At 38.0% G+C, this 13,292-nt stretch overlaps 1 protein-coding gene and 1 non-coding gene across 9 annotated transcripts in view; both read right to left on the reverse strand.

The window, feature by feature from the left end:
• Nucleotides 1-13,292, reverse strand: part of CEP112 (centrosomal protein 112) — a 415,782-nt gene that overhangs the window by 157,704 nt on the left and 244,786 nt on the right. The window lies entirely within an intron of this gene.
• TRNAE-CUC lies at nucleotides 13,196-13,267 on the reverse strand. The gene has a single exon. It is a non-coding gene; the product is annotated as a tRNA-Glu (tRNA).

The following is a 13,292-nucleotide window of genomic DNA, read 5'->3' on the forward strand; positions in this document are numbered from 1 at the left end:
TGAAATTGAGTTATCTGTAGTGAGGTGGATGGACCTAGGGACTGTCATAGAGAGTGAAGTAAGTCAGAAAGAGAAAAACAAATACCGTATGCTAACACATATATATGGAAGCTAAAAAAAAAACAAAAGGTTCTGAAGAACCTAGGGGAAGGACAGGAATAAAGACGCAGACGTAGAGAATGGATTTGAGGACACAGCGAGGGAAAGGTAAGCTGGGACGAAGTGAGAGAGTAGCACTGACATATATACACTACCAAGTGTAAAATAGTTAGCTAGTGGGAAGCAGCCGCATAGCACAGGGAGATCAGCTCGGTGCTTTGTGTCCACCTAGAGGGGTGGGATAGAGAGGGTGGGAGGGAGACGCAAGACGGAGGAGATATGGGGATATATGTATACACATAGCTGATTCACTTTGTTATACAGCAGAAACTAACACACCATTGTAAAGCAATTATACTCCAATTAAGATGTTAAAAAAATAAATAAATAAATGGGGCATTTATTCCAATGTAGTCCATTAGTTTGTACATGCTAACATATTTGCCTTTATTTTGTCTCTTATTTTGTGCTGTTTGCCCTATGCTCTGTATGTTTTGTTTTTCTCCCCCCTTTTCCTTCTTTTATTCTAAATGAATAAATGTTTTCCTCCTTCAGCTTTCTTCTCCTCTCTGGTTTGGAAGTGATACACTACATCTTCTTTAGTGCTCACAGTAAGAGGCCTCAACACCCATGTTTCACTTATCAAATTTTAAAGTTAATTATTTTTTATATGCTCTTAAGCAACGAAAGAGACTTAGGACATTTTAAGTCCTGTAGCAGTCTCCCATATTTATATGCTAGAGTTGTTATTTTCAGTTTATTTCGTTTTTATCAACTCAAAATTGCTAATTATTCAGTAGCTGCTTAGATATATCCATATATTTCCCCCTGTCTTGTCTCCTCATTCCTTCTTGCAACTCTGACCTTCCATACACGCATTTTCCTTTAGCCCCAAGCGCACCCTTTAAGTTCTTTAAAGAAGTTTAGTGGCAAGCACTCTCAGTTTTCACTAATCTGAAAATATTTTTAGGGGTGTTGTTGAAAAGTCAGCTGCTATTCATTGGAAGGTAATTTTTTTTTGTCTCTCTGGCTGCTTTTAAGATCTTCTCTTTGTGTTTTGTATTCTTCAATTTTTTAATTTTTCTAAGTGTAGATATGTTTTTATTTATTCTGATTGGGACATGCTCCTCCCCTGGATCTGTTTTTTATAACTACTGCAGGACTCTCAGGCTTAACCTATTAATTTAATGTCTCTGTTCCATTCTATCTCCACTCTTTATGAACTCACATGATGTACACAGATCTTCCCATTCTTTCATTTCATCTAACCTCTCTTTCATATTTTTCATCTTTTCCTCTCGCCTACGTTCTAGACATTTTCTGTGTGTAATCTGCTCTCAAATCCATTCAGATTCTGAATTTCAGTTGTTTTATTTTTAGGAGTTTATTTTTTTACAAATATGCATGGTAATTTTTAAACGCCCTTGCCATTTTAGTATTTTCAATTCCTTTAAAATCTTTAAGTTTACATCATATACTAACTATGACTATTTTCTATTCTGTGGCTGATAATTCCAGCATCTCAAGCCTTTGCAGGTCTCATTCTGCTGTTCAAAAACTTTTAAGACCCTGGTTCATGGTACTTTGTTTTTTCTCCTACCGTTTTGCATTGTTGTTCTTTTTAAGTGCAAGTTCGTATCTGTTGGAATTGAAAGTGGTTCTCTGGCAATCATGTGACTCTGACAGGGCCCTGGAGATGTCAGCATGTCTGGACGACTTTAGAGTGAGTTCTCAGACTCGTTTTCCAGGACACGGTGACAGTGCGAATTCAGGCATCACACATCCACGAGCACTGGCTTACGGTTATGAATTTTCAGGGGCACCCCACTCAACGTTAAGGTTGTTTCTAGTTCACTTGCACATGGTGGGTGTGGCCCTTGGTGTCCCAGCTTTATCCTCTACCTTAAGCAAACCCTGGACTTTGTTCTTCCCCTGTGCCCAATAAGAGGCCCCAAACTGAAGTTCAAGTTCACTCAGTTTTAGAAAAGGTCCTCAAGGTGAGAGCTGCCTCAGTGCTCTGCTTACACCTCTGGGTTTCTGTTTTCATTTAGATGTTGATATCTGAGTATCCTACCTAACTTAACAGCTTGTGAATACACTCAAAAAGATGTTCTTTAAAAAAAAAAATTGTATCTAGCCTTTTTAGTTGTTTTCAGAGGGAAAGTAGATCAGGGAACGTAGCATGCCATGCCACCAGATGAACAGTTAGTTCAGGCTAAGGGGACTTGCTGTTGTTGTTATTATTATTATTATTGTCTCTGCATTAGCTAAGAATGCAGCATTTTCTGAAACACAGTGATAACTGTTCTAGGTACTATGTACTTCAGCAAGCACTATATAGACCAACAATTCCTTGACCGGGAACTAGAAGACCCGAAAGTGACAGTAAGGACAAAAGTTACATTGGGATGATGGGAACAGGATACAAAGGCAAATACTGAGAAGTTGCTTTAAAAATCAAAATACCTACAATACAAGATTACCCCATTTTCCATAAAAATCCTGCACTCACTTATTTTGAACGCTAACAGTTTTACAATTTCTGTGCTAAATAATAATTGCTAGACTCTGAGTATTGACTGCGCCTGGCATCTGATGCAGATTACTTCATTGAAGGTGACAGGTGCTAAGTAAGCCAACATGATGGATACTGTTAAAATCCAAAGTTTCCTTCACCTTGGATTGGGGTTAGTTCATACTATTTCAGCTACTGGCCCTGCCCCCTCTCGACACTAGATCAGAAGAGACAGGAATGACAGATGGCTGGTCAAACGCATTTATGCTGGAGAAGAAGAAATGGCTGAATGATAACAAATCTGAGACTGGGAGCTGGAGGTGACAGGGTGCTCCATTTTTATCCTAAAAAAGCTGATTGGAAATAGATGATCCCTGGGAAGAGTGTAAGAGGACTTTACATAAAAGGCTTTTTAAGTGCATTTGCTCCCCTGTTTCATGGATGTATTGATACCTGGATACTGCTACACAGCTCTAAACCAATTATCCTGAAAACAAAGTCTCTTGCTTTCTACTCCTTGTTTTAAGACTCCTCCCCTTTGAACACAATATTTGGGCGTAAGAAGAGAAGAGACGGTCAATTTACTCACGTTCTGAAACAGAAGAGAAATCTTCGGAGAGCAGATACGCTTAGGTAGTGACAACAGTTATGTTTTTAGGGGACAAAATAATCTTTTAAAAACACTCAGGGATATGGATATGACAGAATAGGATGGGCTGCTGACTCTGCTTCCCAGAATCAACCATGGAGAAACCACAGGAGGCATGAATCTGAGATATTAATAACGACAACCACCACAACAATAAAAACAACAGAAAAACAAACTCCAAGGAGCTCCTGGGGAGGACAAAGACTGTCCTGAACTGCAGACCACGCGTCTGTGGAGGGGAAGGGGTTGCAGTCTGGGAAGAAAACCCGGAACCCGTAAGCTGAAAGAAGCGGAATGGGAAGCAAGCTTTGCTCTCTGCTCCCGCCTCCCCCTGCTTAGCCCTGGGACAATCTCATCTGTCCCACTGCCGTGTTGGAAACAAGAACCCAACATGGTGTTGCCCTGAGTCTGGTCAAGGCAAGCAGATGCCTTGCGGGGGCGAGAGGAGCTGGAGAAAGCAGGTGCTCACTCATGGAGCTTCTTGGGCACTCACGCTGTGCACTGTCCCCTCCAGCTTCCAGAACTAATGACATGCGACCTTAGAAAACTGCGTCCTCCTACTGCCATTTTGTCCAGGAGGTTAAGGTGAGCTCCTGGGCAGCAGATTTTCCCGGTGGAGGAGTTGTGAGTGGGGAGGTGCAGCAATGAGGTGCTCTGGCTGAGGGTCCTTAACCTCTTTCTCCTCCTTCTAGGAGCTCATCCAGCAGGTCGGGAGCTGAAGCCTGGCCTTTTGCTCTTTCAGGAGAAGTGACCGTCTAGACTATCTGATAGTCCCTGGGGAATGCAAGCTCACTGGCCAAATTCAGGATCCCTGAGGAGCAAAGCTACTATCGAGAAGCAACAACAACGAATGGCATATGTTATCTGCAGCAGTATAACTGCAACAGGGGGATAAGTATTTTTTAAAAGCAAAATAAATATATATATGTGACTATATATGCATAAAAATATACTGAAAAGGGTAAGCAAAGAAATTAGAGACACGAAGCAGAAATAAGAAGTCAGAAAAGAATGAAGAAGTGGAAATGATGGGAGAAAGAAAAGGTCAGCTACAGCCAGAGAAGAGAACTGTATACTGTACATATGATCAGATGGAAGAACTCTCCCAGAGGCACCAGGAAAAGGTCATGACATAGGAACTATGAGAGAGAAGCTGAGATCTGTGGAGGACAGAGGAAGTGACGGCATGGGGGTAACAGAGTACTACGCTCTGAATGCCAGTGTCCCCACAGAATTCACAAGCTGAGAATCTAATGCCCAGGCTGATGGTTCTAGGAGGTGAGGGCCCTAGGAGATGATTAATGCCCTTATGAAACGGGACTAGGGCCTTTATAAAAGAGACCCCCGAGAGCTCCCTTGCCCTCCACCGTGAGCACACAGTGAGAAGGCACTGCTGCAAACCAGGAGGATGTCCCTCAGAACGCGACCACGCTGCTGCTTTGACCTTGACTTCCAGCACCCAGAGCTGTGACAAATGTCTGTTTTGTATAAGCCACCCAATGTGCGGTGTTTTGTTGTAGCATCCCGGACAAACTACGCCATGGGGTCTGAGAAAAAGAGACGTGGAAAGACTTTATCCAAGTCCAATCTGATTTGAAAACCTTTGCTTTTTATCACATACTACACTGTGTCAAAGTAGTAGGAATTTCCCATGAAGAAGGATATTCATAAGCAGTATAGTATGTATTTTATTCATTTATTCTTACTGTGCACTTCTAATCCTTAACCTTCACTATGATTAATACAAAGTTAACATCCAAAAGCCACAAGGTTATTAAATCTTTACAAAAAATAAAAAGAACAAAAAAAGTTAGTTTTCCACAGGCACTGACACCACTGCAAACTGAATTTCAATGTTTGTCAATGTACATAAAAATATTTTTAATGGTATAATCACTGAGTAGATACCGTTCTACCTTTCCCCACATCTAATTTTTTTAGCTTTAGTCTCATTTATGAGTGTATTTGCTATTTTTAGTGGCTGTTTGGTATTTCATCATTACAGTGTATCATATCATATTATACTTGAATACCTGCCTTATTTCCAATTATTATTACATAGGCGACATCAGGGAATGAATTACAATATTAGGCTTTTAGGTTATAAAAGCCTACAATATTAGGCTTTTAGGCTCACAGCAGTCCTCCAAAATTATTTGGAGAAACTCTAAGAATAACTTTTTAACTTTTTTTCCAAATTGCTCTGCAAAAACACTGAACCCACTTCCAATGTGAACAACATGTATATGTGTACTTGTTCCTCCACACCCTTCCAGGGCTGCACTTCACCATTCTGTGTATTTTTATCAGTTGACTAGGTATGTAATGGTAACTTAGAGGAAGGCATTTTAAATTGCTGGCAACACTGATATGAACTGGCTTCAGTCCAATGGTGATTTTCAAATAGAAAAATTATGCTGAAAAATGTATCAACTAATTATGGAAAAAGAAACATTAAATGAAAAAGCCTGATGCCAAAGGCTTCCCTTAGGTATTTAACATTTCAGTCATTAGCATGTGCTGATAGCTAGAGTGATGAGACTGCCAAGATGGGTTTGGAATAGATGTGTCATTTCTTTAATATTATAAATAGTAAAGCTATAAAACTGCATCTACGTGACTGATGTGAAAGAGCAGATTTATTCCCAAAATTCAAAATCTAGTAAAGGTTGTGTCTCTAAGAGACAAACCGTCAGGACAACTTGTAGTCAAGCTGACTCTCAGTTAGCAGTTTATAAACATATAGACCAGAAAACGTGGAAGCAAGCCAAAAGTCCATTGACGGATAAATGGACAAGCAAAACGTGGGATATTATTCAACCTTAAAAAGGAAGGAAATCCTGCAATATGCTACAATATATATGAATCTTGAAGACATTATGCTAAGTAAAACAAGCCAGTCACCAAAAGACAAATGCTGTATGATTCTCCTTATATGAGGTACTTAGTCAAAATCATATAGATAGAAAGTATACGGTGATTGTCAGGGGCTGGGGGGTGGGAAGAAAAGAGAGTTATTGTTTAATGGGTACAGAGTTTCAGGTTTTGTTTTGTTTTTTTGCGGTACGCGGGCCTCTCACTGTTGGGGCCTCTCCCGTTGCGGAGCACAGTCTCCGGACGCGCAGGCTCAGCGGCCGTGGCTCACGGGCCCAGCCGCTCCGCGGCACGTGGGACCCTCCCGGACCGGGGCACGAACCCGTGTCCCCTGCATCGGCAGGCGGACTCTCAACCACTGCGCCACCAGGGAAGCCCTGAGTTTCAGTTTTACAAGGTGAAAAGAGTTATGTGATGGATGGTGGTGATGGTGGTACAACAAGACGAACGTATTTAATATCACCGACCTGTACACTTAAAAATGGTTAAGATGGCAAATTTTACATTATGTGTATTTTAACATGATAAAAACATTTATTACAAAAACCCCCCCAACAATATAAACCAGTTTCCTTAGAAAGTTAATGATTCTTTAAACCACTCTGAATCTGACAAGTCCTAGCAAAAGAAGTAAGAGGTCGAAACGTCTTATAAAGGATTATGGATTGCCAGGATTATCATCCCAAATAAAAATTTTAAATGCACTTTATGAAAGCAAAATGTATTTAAGTTGAGGACATGTTCATGGTTAAGAAATAATCATTTAGATTATTTTCAAAATTGAAAAATTATTCTACAGGCACTTTTGGAATAAAGACACATTAACAACTTATTGATATATTAGGTCACCTTTGTACATTCATAGAAAGTTTATGGGTAATCATCACCACAAGCTGAAATATTTTGTTTGTGCCTCTCTTTCATTTATAGTTATGTATACTTCACTATTTATTAAGATCTATGATGTGGAAGCCACTATGATAAATGACTTCCAAAAAAAATCTTCCCTAAAATACTTTAGACTATAATACATAAGCTACACATACATGTACACACACACACACACACACACACACACACACACACACACACACAAGGCATGAAGACAAAGGGCCATAAGAGGTCAAAAGAGAGAGGAGTTACTTTGAGCTTGGAAGGATTCTGGAAAACTGAATAAAACTGAATGCATCTGAGATGGACCTTAAGAGATAAATTAGCACCATCTGGGGACAGGGATAGATATAGGACATTTCAGGCAGAAAGAATGAGCCACATGCAAGAAGAAAAACAGAGCATTAAAGAGGAAGAAGGGAAACTCAGAAAAGAGAAACTTGGTGAGGTTATTGAAGGATTTCAAAGGTTAAGCTACATGGGTCGGATTTCAGGAACTGAAGAAGCAGCGACAAGATTTAACTTGGCTACTGGAGAGGGAATGGGGGCCAGTGAGCCAAGCGATGCCACTGCATTTGTACCAGGAAAGACGAACCCGGAGGCAGTTTACACAATGATTCGGCACACTCAGGCAAGAAGGCCAGCAGTGAGGAAAAAGTGGAACAGACGGGAATGCAGTCTTAGAGGCAGAATTTAGAGAATAAGCAGCTAAGTGCATGTTGAAGGCAAGGAGGAGTGAGGCATGCTGGTGACTGAGGATGTTTGTTTCAAGTAGTTTGCCAGACTAGATACACCCTCATGAGATGAAACATCTAGATCCTGTATAAAACTCAATGCTTCTTTCTTTGCTCACTGGAAGTAAGAGAAACATTCAGAGGGAAAAACAAAACAACAAAAACCACATACATGTAAAACTGCATGTGCCAGAAACAGGGTAATAAGCAGTAAGCACCATCAAAGGCCAGGTATCTTTGAGGGAAAATGTCCTCGTCTACTTTGCTGCTTCAAGGGAAAGCAATGTGTGAGCTGAACATGACACCGCCGACCAAGGTGGGGAGCCTGGAGCAGGAGAGAAGTGGCTTCAGGTCTGTAATGCTATCAGCTTCCACCTGAAGCTAAAACAAGTTCCCTCTGGGGAAAAGCTTCTTCATTTTAATGTCTCCAGGTTTCCACAAATTAAGATAAACCAAATATGAGCTCCTAATAAAAAATTACTAAGTCCCCCCAAAAAACACCATTGGTAAGAGTCAGCAGAAACAGATTCCCACAAGCAGGTTCGTCAGATATGGGAATTATCAGAAAAATAATATAAAATAAACATGTGTTAAGTGTTTAAAGAAACAAAGGACAGAGTCACAAAATGAGTAAACCAGAAGAGATTAAACAAAAATTCCAAGCTTTGAGAAAGAACCAAATAAAAATTTTGTATAAAAGATAGAATGGATGAGTGAAGGCAGCTTGAACAGAGCATAAGTGAGAAGCAGTGAAACAGGAGACCTTAATAAACTACCCACAATACAGCACAATAATATCAGAAAAATAATAGTGAGATGTTTAAAGCTACAGAATAGAAAGTAAGATCTGATATATGCCTAGAGTTCCAGAAGGAGAGGAGACAGAAGGGAAGACAGGGCAGACATGAAAAGATGATGATCGAGAACTTTCCAGAACTGAGGAAAAGCAAGACTCCACAGAAATAGTGAGCAGGATAAATATCAAGCAAGATGGAAAAATAGAAAATAAAAAAAAGAACAGGAAAGAAAGAAAGAAAAGAAATCCACATTTAGATACTGGGTAATGAAATGGCAGAACATGAAAGACAAATTGAAAAATTTAAAAGCAGACAAAGTGGGTAAGAAACAGATTACACTCAGTAAGTGACATCCCAGTAGCAATAAGCACACCAAGTCCCAGATTTTGGTTTCTCATACCATCCTCCAGTGAAAGGAACCAGTGGTCCTTGGGCAAATGGGCAGAAAATACCTGAGCTGAGCCTGGAACACCCTGCTGTCCTAGAAGTGCACACTGACGGAGCCCAAAGCCCAAAGCCGGAACAATGTGAGAAACTAGCATCGGATTCTATCCCAAGGTGAAATAAATATCTCTGAGTACATACTGATATAATGATTTCATTAATAATAAGGGAGAAGAGACATATCTTCCTTGCAAAAGAATTCCACATTACTATGGAAGGGCATTTTACAAATTCTGATCATCAGAAGATCATCAAAAATAAGGGAAATCTGACAATCACAGTGAAGAGGAGACTAGGGAGATATGATAACTAAAATTAATTTGATGTTCTGGGTGGAATCTTGGAACAGACAAAACGCATTAGGTAAAAGCTAAGGAAATCTGAATAAGGTATGGATTTTAGTTAATGATGCTGCAAAGTTGTAAGCAGCGTACCGTCCTAATGTAAGATGTTAATAAGGGGAAACTGGGTGTGGGATAAACGGGAGTTCTCTATACCTTATCCTCTCATTTTCTCCATAAATATAAAACTGTTTTTAAAATAGTCTATTTTAAAAACTGGGGCAAAAAGAAGCATAGAAGAAAGTGGGAAAGATGAAAAAAGTAAGATGGTATATCAAAAATCACAATACATGTAAATGGACCAAAATTACTAATTAAAAGAGTGTAATAGTTTAAATTTTTTAACATAAAATTCATCTATGTTTTTTATGAGAACAATGAAGACATGAAATTGAAACCAAAGGGATGAAAAAAGTTATACCAGTAAATTATTAATGAAAGGTAGTCTCAAAATAGAGTATCACTAAATTATTTTTTAATGTCATTCACCAGAGAGACACATCTAAGTTTGTACACATGTGATAAAACAATCTTAAAATATATACAACAAATTTAACAGAACTACAGGGGAAAATGGTCAAATCCACCATTCCAGTAAAAGAGTTCATCATACACACACACAAACACATGCCAAATTCAGGTGTCAACATGTTGCAAGAAATTGGTGGTATCAAAGATATTCTTTAACAAGACTGCAACTAAATTAAGAACCATGACAAAAATAGCAACAACAAAACCAAAATAATATCCCGTATACTTCGAAATTTAAAATATACACCTTAAATAACTCATGCTTCAAAATGAAGTTAAGATAAAAATTAAATGTACTTAGAAATAATCTCTGGAAGAAGACACACACACTTTTTACATTTGTGCTGTTTTAATTGGGAATGAGGGGGTTAGTGCTGACAGGGGCGCATGGGAGATATTTCACTCTATTTTTATGACTTTTAAATTCTGATTGGTGTTAACACATTTCCTAATCAAATAAATTCATAACATTTAAATTCTGAGAAATGATTGATAATGAAAATATGCCTTATCAAATCCTGAAGGATGAAACTAAAGTGAAGGAAATAGGTGGCCTTAACGTGCTACTTATTTTTAAAAGGCGAATTATTAGTGAAATAGGCAGCCAATTTAAGGAATTAGCAAGACAGAACTATTTGCGGTAAGACTGATGAAGGAAACAGGAAAGAAGGCACAAATAAACAAATATGAGAGATAAAAATAAAGTATGGCAATATTATCTAGAAAAAAGAGATAATAACTAATATTAAAATTTAAGAACAACATAGTACAGGATCCATCACAGATCAAAAAGATAATAAGGTGATACCATAACAATATTATGCCAACAATTGGAGATCCTAGGTGAAACAGATTCCTAGGAAAATGAAGAATGACGAAACAATCAACTAAAACAATCCAATTAAAAAAATTGAAAGAACAGTTAAGAATCTCTCACACTAAGAAAACACTAAGCTCAGATAATTTTGTAGGTGAGTTCTAGAAAAATAACCCAGGAGATAGATCATTCTAATCTTTTACAAACTTTTCCAGAGAATAGAAAATGAGAAATATACACTGAAACTATTTCAGAAGTCATAATATTGATACCAAAGGATGACAGGAATAGGAAGAGAAATAAAAATTATAGGCCAACTCAGTCATGAACCAGACATAAAAATCTCAAATAAATTATTAGCAAATCAAGTCCAGTAATGCATAAAAATAAAATATGTAAACAGCAAGTTGCAGAGAATGCAAGGGCAGTATAACATTTATAAAATTCTATAAATGCCAATAAATATCAGATTTAGATGAAAAGAAAAAATTCCTAAACTATAAAATTTTTCCAAAACTGACTAGAAAAAACTGCAAAATGTGAATCATCCTATAACCACTAAAAAAATTTAAATAGTAGTCAAAAATCTTTCCAGAAATAAAATATCAAGCCCAGATGGCTTTATTGGCCAGTTCCACCAAATATTCAAGAAACAAATACCTCACTCGCACACTAATTCTTTCAGAGAATAGAAAAAGAAGGTTTATTCAGCAACTCAAATTATGAGACTAGCACAACATCAATGAAAAACACGTCCAAAAAAGAAAAATCTCAGGTCAATCTCTCTCAACAATTATTAGCAAATTGAATCCAATGATATTACATCATGAAAAAATTGGATGGTACATAATGTTGGTTTAATGTTAGACAATAACCTATAATATGATTTATTCCATTTATGTATTAAAAGAAAAAGCCTTATGATTATCTCAATACACAGAAAAACATTTGATAAAATTCCACCACAGAAACTCTTAGTAAAATAGGAATAGAAGAGACCATTCTTAACCAGATAAAAGTATTTACCAAAAGCTCAGCAAATTTTATTCATTCTTTATTGTGAAGTTTCAAAATAGCTCTTTTAAAACCAGGAAGAAGCAAAGAATGCCTGCTACCACTACTTGTATTCATAAGTGCAAGACAAGAAAAAAAATATGAAAACAAAACTGTCTTTAATCATGGATGTTGTAATTGTCTATTGAGAAAAAGTAAAATCAATGCACAAGTTACTAGAAATAATAAGAGAGTTTACAAAGGTATCTGAATCAAAGACCAATGTTTAAAAATCATTTGTAATTTTTATACACCCGAAAAAATTATAAAACACCGTTTATAGCTACGTATAACAAATATAAGTTTCTCAGATATGTCTACCAAAAGATGTGCAAAACTCTGAAGAAAAAACTATAACCCTTTTTGAACGACATTAAAGAAGCTCTAAATACCCGAGAGGTACATCGCAGTGATGAAAAGTCTCTCCATCGGCTCTCCCCGAAGTGATCTACAGAATCAATGCAAATCCAACTGAAGTTTCAACAAAAGCTTTCCAAAAACTTGGCAAGTGGGATCTAAAATTTACAGGAATGAACACAGTACCATGCTGTTCCTAAAGAAGAACAGGTGCTGTGGCATTCCACCCTGATATCAGCACCTAGAAAAATGTTACTGAAATGAACAGTGTCGTGTTATCACAGAGACCGGGGAGCCCAGAAACGAGCTCCCGTGGGGCAGGGCTGGCGTTGCAGCTCAGTAGGCAAGTAATGAACTAGTCTCAAAACTGTGCTGAGATCACAAGTGATTCAAATGGGGAAAAAAGAAATCATATCCTCATCTTACACAATAGACAAAAATAAACCCTCTCCATTCCTAGCTACATGTCCAAGAGAAATAAAACATATCCCCACAAAAACGTGCACAGAACGTTCAAAGCAGCATTATTCATAATAGCCAAAAAGTAGAAACAACCAAAATGTCCATCAACGGATGAATGGACAGATAAAGTCTAGTATATACAAACAACAGAATATTATTCAACAATTAAAAGAAACTGAGAACACACAACAACATATATGAACCTTGAAAACATACTGAATAAAACTGCCAGTCACAAAAGACCACATGTGGCATGATTCCACCATATGAACTAGCCAGAACAGGTAAATCCAGAGAGAGGATTTATCAATAGATTAGTGGATACCTGGGGCTGGAATGTTTGGGGGAAACGGAGAGTAACTGTTAAGGGCTATCAGTGTTTTGAGAGGAGGTGATAAAATGCTCTAAAATTGATGGGTGATGGCTGCACAACTCCGTGAATAGACTAAAACTCACCAAACTGTGCACTTTAAACGGGTGAGTAGCATGGTATGGAAATTACATCTCAACAAAGGATCATTTTAAAAATAATGCTTAGTGGATTAAAGACCAAATGTGAAAGACAAAATTTTTTAAAATATGGGAGATGGCTTCTTCTTTTTTTTTGGCCGCACATTATGCGGGATCTTAGTTCCCTGACCGGGGATCGAACCCAGGCCACGGCAGTGAGAATGCTGAGTCCTAACCACTGAACCACCAGGGAATTCCCTGGGAGATGGCGTTTTTAC

This window comes from Monodon monoceros, unplaced genomic scaffold, assembly GCF_005190385.1.
Source record: "Monodon monoceros isolate NGI ecotype Baffin Bay Population unplaced genomic scaffold, NGI_Narwhal_1 Super_Scaffold_9, whole genome shotgun sequence".
Taxonomy (NCBI): Eukaryota; Metazoa; Chordata; class Mammalia; order Artiodactyla; family Monodontidae; genus Monodon; species Monodon monoceros.